Source organism: Lipotes vexillifer, unplaced genomic scaffold (assembly GCF_000442215.2).
Source record: "Lipotes vexillifer unplaced genomic scaffold, Lipotes_vexillifer_v1.1 scaffold584, whole genome shotgun sequence".
Taxonomy (NCBI): Eukaryota; Metazoa; Chordata; class Mammalia; order Artiodactyla; family Lipotidae; genus Lipotes; species Lipotes vexillifer.
In genome coordinates, this window is record NW_006783036.1 from 1 (window position 1) to 10876 (window position 10876).

General features: G+C 49.0%; 1 non-coding gene across 1 annotated transcript; it reads left to right on the forward strand.

Annotated features, from left to right (window-relative positions):
* Nucleotides 1-7427: 7427 nt before the first annotated feature.
* Nucleotides 7428-7500, forward strand: TRNAG-CCC (transfer RNA glycine (anticodon CCC)). Its single transcript has one exon. It is a non-coding gene; the product is annotated as a tRNA-Gly (tRNA).
* Nucleotides 7501-10876: the final 3376 nt, after the last annotated feature.

Sequence of the window (10876 nt, forward strand, 5' to 3'; positions counted from 1 at the left end):
AGGGGAGGGTGGGGGAGGGGAGTGTGATCCCACAGGCTCATCCTTGCTGTGTGGGGTGGCGGTAAGCAGGTCAGGGCACAGGTGTTTGGCTGCCCAGCTGCTAACAGCAGGAGAGTCATATTTGAACAGAAAAGCAGGTAAGTCTCCACTCACAGGGGGGATGAGAGGGATGGGAGAGCAGAGCTTCCTGCGAGCAGGGAGATGAGGAGTGAGCAGCGGCCGGGGGGCGGAGCCCAGGAGGAGAGATGCGGCGAGTCCCGCCCTCCCGGCTCCCGGCCCAGCAGACCCAGCAGTGCTCCCCCCGAGGGGCCGGTGTTCAACGCGGTTAGGAACCAAGACCTCACTTGTGTGTGCTTATAGGGCTCACAGGCACTCACGTTGACTCCTCAGCGGAAGAGAGTCTAAAATTAGACGCGGAGGGGCTTCCCTGGTGGCGCAGTGGTTGGGAGTCCGCCTGCCGATGCAGGGGACGCAGGTTCGTACCCCGGTCCGGGAAGATCCCACGTGCCGCGGAGCGGCTGGGCCCGTGAGCCGTGGCCGCTGAGCCTGCGTGTCCGGAGCCTGTGCTCCGCAACGGGAGAGGCCACAGCAGTGAGAGGCCCGCGTGCCGCAAAAATATATACATATAAATAAATAATAAAATAAAATAAAATAAAATTAGACGCTGATATAAAGAGAATCCACGTGACAAAGTGGGATTTGATGGATCGATCGTTTAGTAAATGGAATTCGCACACATGGCTCCACCTTCTATACAACAAAATTCATAAAGACTTAAATATAACACTGACAAAGCGGTAAATATCTATTATATTCAAAGAGCAGACAAGCAGGAAGACAAATACGCCCAATAGAAAGCTAGGTGAGGAATGCGAGGAAAGAATTCTTGGAAGAGAAAATCAAACGGCAACAAAGGAAACAGCCTGGTGGGCAGTTCCGTGTCCTGGTCCCTGGAACCTGTGAAGATGGGACCGTACCTGAGCAAAGGGGCTTTGTGGATGCGACTAAGTGGGGATCTGAGACAGGGAGATGGTCCTGGGAGATGCGGGAGGGGCCGAGGCCTTCTCATGAGTCCTTAGAAAACCTTGGTGGCTGGGGAGAGAGTGAGGCTGGGGAGACGATACCCCGGGAAAGGGCAGAGACACGTCCACTGAGAGCTGCCGAAGACAGAGGAGGGGGCACAAGCTGAGGAAACTCAGCTCCTCCAGAAGCTGGAAAAGGTGAGGAGCAGATTCTCCCCTGGAGGCTCCGGGAGGAACAAAGCCCTGCTGACGCCCTAATCCTAGCCCAGCGAGACCCAGGTTGGAATTCTGACCTCCAGGACTGCGCGATCATCAATTTGTCTTGTTTTAAGTCGTGAAGTTTGTGGTGATTTGTTGTGTTAGGAAGCTAACATAGAAAAGCTGTTCCACTTTCATAACCATCTGAGAAATGCGAGTTAAGTTCAGAGTGAAATAGCACCTTGACCTCATCAGGATCGAGCACCCGGCTGGTGGAGGGAAGCTGGGGCTGGCAGGAGCCGACGGTTGGTGGCCAAGAAGGGGGAAGAGCTGCAGCCGTCGGGAAAGCGTCCGGTGCTTGCACCCTTTTGTGCAGCCTGAGAGCACCGAGCATTAGGGTCCTAAGTCTGGGCTGTTTATAGCGCGTGGCCAGTAGTCACCAAGAACCAGACCCCAAGCCATGCCATCCGTCGTGGAGGGCCACCTAAGCCGCAACAGCCTCTGCGGTGTGGGACGTGGCGAGGTTTACGAAGAGCGCGCTGAAGCGCCATCCGCGGCCCTGGGAAGTTGAGTTGGAAAGGGAAGATCCAGAGAAGGAGTCATGATATCTATTCTCTGTTCTTTTTTTAACTCCATTTTAAGAAATTGTGGTAAAATAGACATAAAGTACTTTACCACCTTAGCCATTTAAAGCGTGCAGTTCTGTGGCATTAAGTACATTCACACTGTTGTGTAACCATCATGATTTATTTAAAATTTTTTTCAATTGTGGCAAAAAACACAATGTAAAACTTCCATACTAACCATTTTGGGGTGTATCCTTCAGTAATGTTAAGTACATTCACAATGTAGGGCAAGAGCTCTCCAGAGCTTTTTCCGTCTTGCAAACCTGAAACTTGATCCCCATTAAACAGCACCTCTGCATTTTCTCCCCCCTAGAGCCCCTGGCTTCAAATTCTAGGAATCTGACTACTTTAGGTACCTCATGCAAGTGGAATCATGCAGTATTTATTTTTGTGTCTGGCTTATTTCACTCAGCATGATGTCCTCAAGGTTCATCCATGCTGTAGCCCGTGTCTGAATTGCCTTCCTTTGTAAGGCTGAACGATATTCTGTTGTCTGAATGGACCACATCTTGTTCATCCTTTCATCTGTCCGTAGACCTCAGATTGCTTCCAGCTCTTGGCTGTTGTGATAACGCTGCTATCAACATGGGAACGCAGATCTCTCTTTGAGATCCTGCTTTCAGTTTGTTTGGATAAACACTCACACCGGGATTGCTGGATCACATGGTAGTTCTATTTTTTATTTTTTCGAGGAACCATCATACTGTTCTCCACAGTGACTGCACCAGTTTACATTCCCATCCACAGTGCACAAGGGTTCCAATTTCTCCACACCCTCGCCAACACTCAATATTTTCTGTCTTTTATTTTTTTATAGTAGTCATCCTAATGGGTGTGATGTGGTGTCCCAGTGTGATTTTGATTTGCATTTATTTAACGATTAGTGATATTGAGATGATCTATGTGTGTTCTTTTAAAAGAAATCATGATGGGACTTCCCTGGTGGTCCAGTGGTTAAGAATGCAGGGGAAATGGGTTTGATCCCTGGTCGGGGAACTAAGATCCCCCATGCCTCTGGGCAAACTAAGCCCGCGCCTCAACTAGAGAGCCCACGTGCCGCAAACTACAGAGCCCACGCGCTCTGGAGCCCAAGCGCCACAACTAGAGAGGAAGCCTGCACGCCGCAATGAAAGATCCCGCATGCCACAGCTAAGACCCGACGCAGCCTAAAATTAAATAAATAAGTAAATAATTTAAAAAATAAATCATGACTATCTGTGTCATGCATGCATAACCATCTATGTGCATTATGTGCATATAATATGACCTCACAGGCCTTCCCCAAACTGGACGACAGTGACCTTAGGTTTCAGGGACATAAACACCCCAGATGCTTTCTACCTGCACACTCCTGCTGTAAGAACCATGGCTTCTCCCAAGGAACAGAATATGTGCTCAACTGTGAAGGAAAATTTACAGTTACCATCACACATTCCTTACTTTAAAAAATAGCTTTATTGAAGTGTACTTGGCATACAATAAATGGCACATGCTTAAAGTACACACCTGATAAGTTCTCACGTGAGTATACACCTGCAAAATCATAGCAACAATCGAGAGTGAACTCAGCCATCATCCTCAGAGTGTCCCTGTGCCCCTCTGTGACCCCCCACCAGCCCCAGGCAACCTCTCATCAGCTTTCTTTCATGATGGATTAGTTTGCATTGCCTGGAATTTCGTGCAGATGGAATCATACAGGATGTACTCTTTTTTGACTTGGTTTCTTTCCCTCAGCTTAATTATTTTGAGGTCAGTCCCTGTTGTACGAGTCAGTAGCTTATTCCTTTTTATTACTGTGTAGTTTTCCACTGTATGGATGTACCACCATTGGTTAATCCATTCATACCTGTTGGTGGACATTTGGATTGTTTCCAGTTTGGGATTCCTATAGCTTTATGATAGGTCTTGAAATCAGGTAGTGTTAGCTCTCCAACGATGGTTTTCTTTTTCCTTTTTTGGCTGTGCTGCGAAGCTCACAGGATCTTAGTTCCCCACCAAGAATCGAACCTGGGCCCGAGCAGCGAAAACGCTGAGTCCTAACCACTGGGAAACCAGGGAATTTCCTCCAACTCTGTTCTTTTTCATAGTTCTTTTGGCCATTCTAGGTCCTTTGCATTTCTATCTGAATTTTAGAATCACTTGGTCAATTTCTACCCCTCCCCCCAAAAAAACCTGCTGAGATTCTGTTTTGTTTTTTAACTTTTTACTTTGAAGTAATTATAAAATCACAAGACGTAGCAAAAAATAGTACAGAGGGGTCCTGCATACCCATCACCCTGCATCCCCCTCTGGCAGCATCTTCCGTAACTGTGGTGTGTTACCAAAGGCAGCACGCTGACCCACACGATATGATGAACCTGCCCACAGACCTTCCTCAGACATTGCCAGTTTCTGCAGACGCTCCTTTTTGTGTGTGTCTTTGTGTATCGCTACTTGATACTTTATCATAAACGTAGATTCCTGCAACCACTGCCGCAAGTTAGATACAACCAAGATCACCACCACCACAAAGACACCCACCCTGCTGCCCTTTCCCAGTCCCCCTCCTTCCCCACCCCTGACAGCCGCTAATCTGCTCTCCACCAATGCAATTTTGTCATTTCAGGAATGTTGTGTGAGTTGAACTACACAACCTGCAACGTTTGAGATGAGCTTGTTTTCCGCAGCACCATCTCCTCTGTATCCATCGAGCTGTTGATGGAAAGTCTGTTCCCATGTATCGTTGAGCTCTGCTCCAGTGCATGGACGCCCCAAGATTTGTCCAGCAGTTTACCTGCTGAAGAACATTTGGGCTGTTTCCAGTCTGGGCTGTTACACAGAAAGCTCCATAGACATTAATGTTCAGGCACTGGTGTGAATGGTGGCTTTTGCTTCTCTGGGGTAAATGCCCAAGAGTGAGAGTGCCGGGTTGTAGGGTAAGTGTATGTTCAGCTTTTTAAGAAACTGTCTGACTGATTTAAGGAATGGCCCTACCACTTCTGCTGGGATTTTGATTGGAGCTGTGTTGAATTTGGAGAGATTCTGCATCTTAACAAAATTGGGTCTTCTCACCCATCCCTGTAGTGTACCTTTCCATTGATTTAGGTCTTGGTGAATTTCTTTATATTTATTTATTTACTTCTGGCTCCTGTGGGTCTGCGTTGCTGAGTGTAGGCTTTCTCTAGTTGCAGTGAGAGGGGGCTACTCTTCATTGCGGTGCATGGGTTTCTCATTGCGGTGGCTCCTCTTGTTGTGGAGCATGAGCTCTCGGTGCGCAGGTTTCAGTAGTGGTGACACGCGGGCTCAGTAGTTGTGGCGCACGGGCTTAGTTGCTCCGTGTCATGTGGGATCTTCCCGGACCAGGGCTTGAACCCGTGTCCCCTGCATTGGCAGGTGGATTCTTAACCACTGCGCCATCAGGGAATTCCTTTTGTGAATTTCTCTTGGCAATGCTTTGTAGTTTTTTTTTAATTTAAAAATTAATTTTACTTTTCTCCAAGTATAAGTGATGCTCGTTGATTAGAGAGAATGTGGACAATATAGAAAAACATAGAAATGAAGGGAGAACTTTCACAATCTCACTACCCAGGAAACAACCACTGTTAATACTTTGGGACATTTTTTGATTTTCTGTCCTTTTATTATATGTAATTTTAAAATACACATAACATGTAATTTACCATCTTAACTGTTTTTAAGTGTGTAGTTCACACTTTGTGGTCTTCCGTTTACAGCTCTGGCACATCTTTTGTCAGATTTATCCTAAGTATTTCCTATTAGGTGATGCCTTTGTAAATGGTATTTTTAAGCTTCAATTTCTGATTGTTTCTTGCTAGAATATAAAAATACAGTTGAGCTTTGTTTAAGGACCGTGTGTCCTGCAGCCTGGACACATTTGCTTCTCTGTTCTAGCCCCGCCTCTTTACCACTCAGGATCTGACACAGCTCCGTTGGCGATGAGGCACTGAGTCATCCCAGAGGATCCACCGGTTAAATTTCCAGATGTTAAGTGGCGGGGTCCCAGGGAGGGGGGGGTTCTGAAGGAGCGATGCTGATGGTCACAGGTGCACAGGGTGGGAGCGGGCAGAGCCGCTGCTTGGGGAGTCGGGGGAGGGAAGCGGCCCTTGCCCTGGATGCACTGCCCGCTCCCCGTGGGCGTCCGCGGCTGCAGGCACGAAGCTCCGTTTTTTTGTTTTTTTATAAATTTGTTTATGTATTTATTTTTGACTGCGTTGGGTCTTTGTTGCTGCGCACGGCTTTCTCTAGTCGCAGCGAGCGGGGGCTACTCTTCGTTGTGGTGCACGGGCTTCTCATTGCGGTGGCTTCTCTTGTTGTGGAGCATGGGCTCTCAGCGCACAGGCTTCAGTAGTTGTGGCACACGGGCTCAGGAGTTGCAGCGCACGGGCTTAGTTGCTCCGCGGCATGTGGGATCTTCCCGGACCAGGGCTCGAACACGTGTCCCCAGCATTGGCAGGCGGATTCTTAACCACTGTGCCACCGGGGAAGCCCCCAAAGCTCCATTTTTAAATGGGTCTCTAAACCCGAGCACTGGAGCGGTATGATCGCTGATGGCGGGGGCTGCAGCCCCCCCGCTCCCACCCCCGTGTCCTCACCCGCTGTGGGTGGCACATCTATCTTTGCCCTCTGCTGAGCTCCATCCCATCCGCACTCCACGCCACGCGGCCTTTTCCCCATTAGATTGAACCCTGTGAAATTGCCTTTTTTAGGTCAAATCAGACACATAACAATGATTTCATGCTGTTCAACCTGATTATTTTAGTGCAGCCACACGGCAACAATTTTCTCAGGGCAGAGCTTCCCAGGTCCCAGGGCCAGTCAGCCTCTAGGGGCATGGAACGCGGGAGGGAGGGCGGAGTCCCTCACAGCAGCAGTTCAAAGCCAAGTGCCCTCTGATCTGGAAAATGAGGGGAGCGAGGAGGTCCAGCAAGGTCTGTCCTCCTGTGCCGTCCACCTCGGCTTGGTGGGCCTTCTCTCCCTCCCCCTCCCACCCCATTCCCTTCTCCCCCCATAACATGCTACGTTATGTTTTAAAATAACATTTGGATTAAAGAGGAATTCATAAGGTAAATTACAAAATACTTAGAATTTAACAATAATGGAAACTTTACAAGTTAACATTTGTGGGACACGTTTAAAACAGTGTCCATTGTATACCTTTGAATATGTTTATCTGAAAATAAAAAAGTCTAGGGTCTATAAAAATAGCACAGAATAAACCCAAAGAAATTAAGAAGAAGGCAGGAAATAATAAAAACATAAACCAAGAGGGAACAAGAATGAAGAGTAGGGGCTTCCCTGCTGGCCCAGCGGTTGCGAGTCCGCCTGCCGACTCAGGGGACGCGGGTTCGCGCCCCGGTCCGGGAAGATCCCACGTGCCACGGAGCGGCTGGGCCCGTGGGCCATGGCCGCTGAGCCTGCGCGTCCGGAGCCTGTGCTCCGCGACGGGAGAGGCCGCAACAGTGAGAGGCCCGCGTACCGCAAAAAAAAAAAAAAAAAAAAAAAGAATGAAGAGTAGAAATGAGGACAAAATCAAAGTTGGCTCTCTAAACAGTTTATTTCAAGAGTGATTAAGGGAGGGACTTCCTTGGTGGTCCAGTGGCTAAGATTCCACACTCCCAATGTAGCGGGCCCAGGTTCCATCCCTGGCCAGGGAACTGGATCCCACATGCTGCAAATAAGAGTTCCCATGCTGCAACGAAGATCCTGCATGCCGCAACTAAGACCCGGCACAGCCAAATAAATAAATAAATATTTAGAAAAAAGAGTGACCAAGGGAAAAAAAGAGGTAAAACAAAATATACCACAAAGAGGGTAAATAACTCTTGCCATATGATCATTATTCTAAACACAGGAGGTTTTCTTTTAAGTATACACCAATAAGTTTGAAAACCTAGGCAAAATGCATAGATGCATAGGAAATTGAAAATACTGAAATCCAAACAAGAAGGATGAGAAAACCACAAGAGCTTAATAATTGTTTAAAAAATTAAAATAGTAACCAAACCTCTCTCCCAGCATGCACATGCACACACACTCCCCAAAGCTCCTAACCCAGCAGTTATTACAGGTTATATCTATGAAACCCTCAGGGAACAGATAACCCATGTGATGTATAAGTCGTTCCACAAAAAGAGAAATGGAGGGGAAATGGTCCAACCCATTTTATGAAGCTAGTATAGAGATTAAAAAAAAAAAAAAAAAAAAAGCACATGGTAAGTAAATTCTAAACCAGTTTTATTTATGATCATGAATTTTTAAAACCTTAAAGTATTAGCTAACTAAAATCTAACCATATTTAAAGTCACATTAAGTTTCTCTCAGTAATATAAGGATAGTTCATATCAGAAATTTTAACACAGCAATTCACCAGGTTAAAGAAGAAAAGAAATATAATCATGACACTGATGCAGAATAAAGCATTTGATGAAGTTTAACACATACCCATGATTTAAAACAAGCAAACAAACAAAAACTTAGGAAATAGAAGCTAGAGGGATTTTTCCTAACTAATAAGGACTATTTCCCTCAAATCTGTGGCAAGCTTAACAGAGACACTTTGCATGCATTCCCTTTGGGGTTGGTAATAATGTAAGAATGTTCATTCTCACAGTTACTGTTCAATATTATTCTGGAAGTCTTGGCCAATGTAATAAGACAAGAAAAAGAAATCAGTAGTTTGGAAACTAGATGAAGGGAGATAAAATTGTATCATCATGTCTTTTCAAATAACATGTTAACTTACACTGAAATGCCAAAATAGTCAACAGATTAACTATTAGTACTAATAAGAGTTTAACAGAGCTGCCCAATACAAAAGTCAATAGTATTCCTTTAAGTCACTGAAAAATACATATATAACAGGAAAGATGTTATTTTCAAAAAGAACAAAAATTGGGGCTTCCCTGGTGGCGCAGTGGTTGAGAGTCCGCCTGCTGATGCAGGGGACACGGGGTCGTGCCCCGGTCCGGGAAGATCCCACATGCCGCGGAGCGGCTGGGCACGTGAGCCATGGCCGCTGAGCCTGCGCATCCGGAGCCTGTGCTCCGCGACGGGAGAGACCACAACAGTGAGAGGCCCGTGTACCGCAAAACAAAACAAAACAAAACAAGAACAAAAATTGTAAAATATTCAGGAGTTAATCTTGATATCCACAAGTCCTTTATGGGGGAAAAAGCCCTGAAATATCTTTCCAAGCTTTAACAGAAAACTGGAATAGGTGACACTTTTCTGCCATGCTTGTGGGTTGGGGCCAGTCTGTGAGGGTGATACTGCTGCCCTCAGGCGGCTGTCGCCTTGGCCACACTTGCTGGTTCTGGTGCCCAAATTTCTGTGGGTTTGGAGACCTGCAGGAGGCTCTGAGCAGTGGGGTGGGTCTCTGCTCTGTAGGCATCAGGGCCCCTCTGGGTCTGCCTTTGATCCCAGCTGGCCCACGGCTGGATGGAGCTGCCCTGGCCCCCAGCACTTGCATCCATGGGCTGGGCTCTAGTCTCCTAATCCATGGTGCTGGGACCTGGCCTTCCCCAAGGCTGCCCATCCCATGCTGGGCTTTGTGGCTCCTGGGACAGGACGTCCTGGCCTCTCTGCCCCACACGGTTGGTCACAGGTCAGTGGGCCATGTTGGTGTTTTCTGCTCAGCTCTCCATGGTCTGAGCTCCTGAGAGAGACATTGTGGTGTGACCAGGCCTGACTGATTCTTCCCAGACCATGCGGCCCGGAATGCCAGTGCGTGCTGGCGCATGCCCGTCTGCCACCTGGCTCAGCATAGCTGCTTCCTGTGTGTGTGTGCGTGTTGGGTGTGGGGCCTGGGCCTGGACCCTGCAGGAGATCTGGAGTCAGCTCCTCCCTGAGCCTGGAGCGGGCAGGCCAGGGGATCTCCCCTCTGCTCAGCCACCTGGACCCTGGGCTGGCTGCATGACACCAAGCCAGTCACCTGATCTCTCTGGGATGTGAGCCCCAGACACGGGCCTTGGCCTTGGTTGAGGGTCCCATTCTGCGGACCCTTGGTGAGGGCTTCCCCTGCCACAGCTGGGGACACAGGGTCTGACTCAGGCTCATGGGTGACATGTGAAGAGGTTTGGGGCCCTGGGAAGGCCAGAGGCAAGGGCCGGGGGCAGGAAGGAGCTACAGGGCTGTGGGCGGAGCGTGCCATGGCTGTGTGAGTCGGGAGGGAGCAGGCGAGGAGAGGGGCAGCGTCAGGACAGGGTCTGCAGAGTTGGCCATGTCTGAGCCCTTGCCTCTTTGAGCTTTTTCCTCACTTTGGCCCCAGGGCCCTCAACATCTTCACAGCCCACCCCCGAGTCTAGGTCAGACTGTGTCCCCCAGCATGGAGGATGGACATAGGAGGGGTGTGTGCAAACAGCTGAGCAGGGCCTTGACGGGAGCGCAGGTTTGCTCCTGTGGGCACTGGAGAGCCATGGTGGGCTTTAAAGCAGGGGAGGGTTCTGTCACATGCGTGCCTGTGTTGGCAGCTGGAACAGGGCAGGGAGGGGGCAGGTGAGGAAGCACTACCTGGGGTGTGCTGGAGTGGATGGAGGTTTAGGAGACTGGACAGGAAGGAATGACTCCCACCAGGCTCTGGCCTGAGCAGCCAGGGGAGGGGTGCCTCTGAAGTTGGGGGGCAGGATCAGGGAGTGTCCCAAGGCCAGCTGGCACCCCCATCGGTGCTCAGAAGGAGGCTGGGCTGGGGACAGAGGGCAGGGTCCCTGGCACACGAGGGAGATCAGAGCTGGGGGTTCCTGAAAGTCGCCCAGGAGGCTGTGTCAGGTCCTAGTGACGGAGAAGAGGCTTGGGGGGAGGACTGAGGCACGGTGGGCAGCGAGGCAGGGGAGCCCTATGGCACGCCACTGGAGGGGTGTGAAGCTGGCACAGCTTCACCAGCCAGCAGGTGACCACCGTCCGGAATCCTCACTTATTTCTAGAAAAAGCTGTCCTCCTGAGTCAAAACGCAACAGTGATGAATGGAAAGTGATGCTCCACGCACAACTACCGCTAAGTGGAAATCTGGAAACCATCGTAATTCATATCCAATAT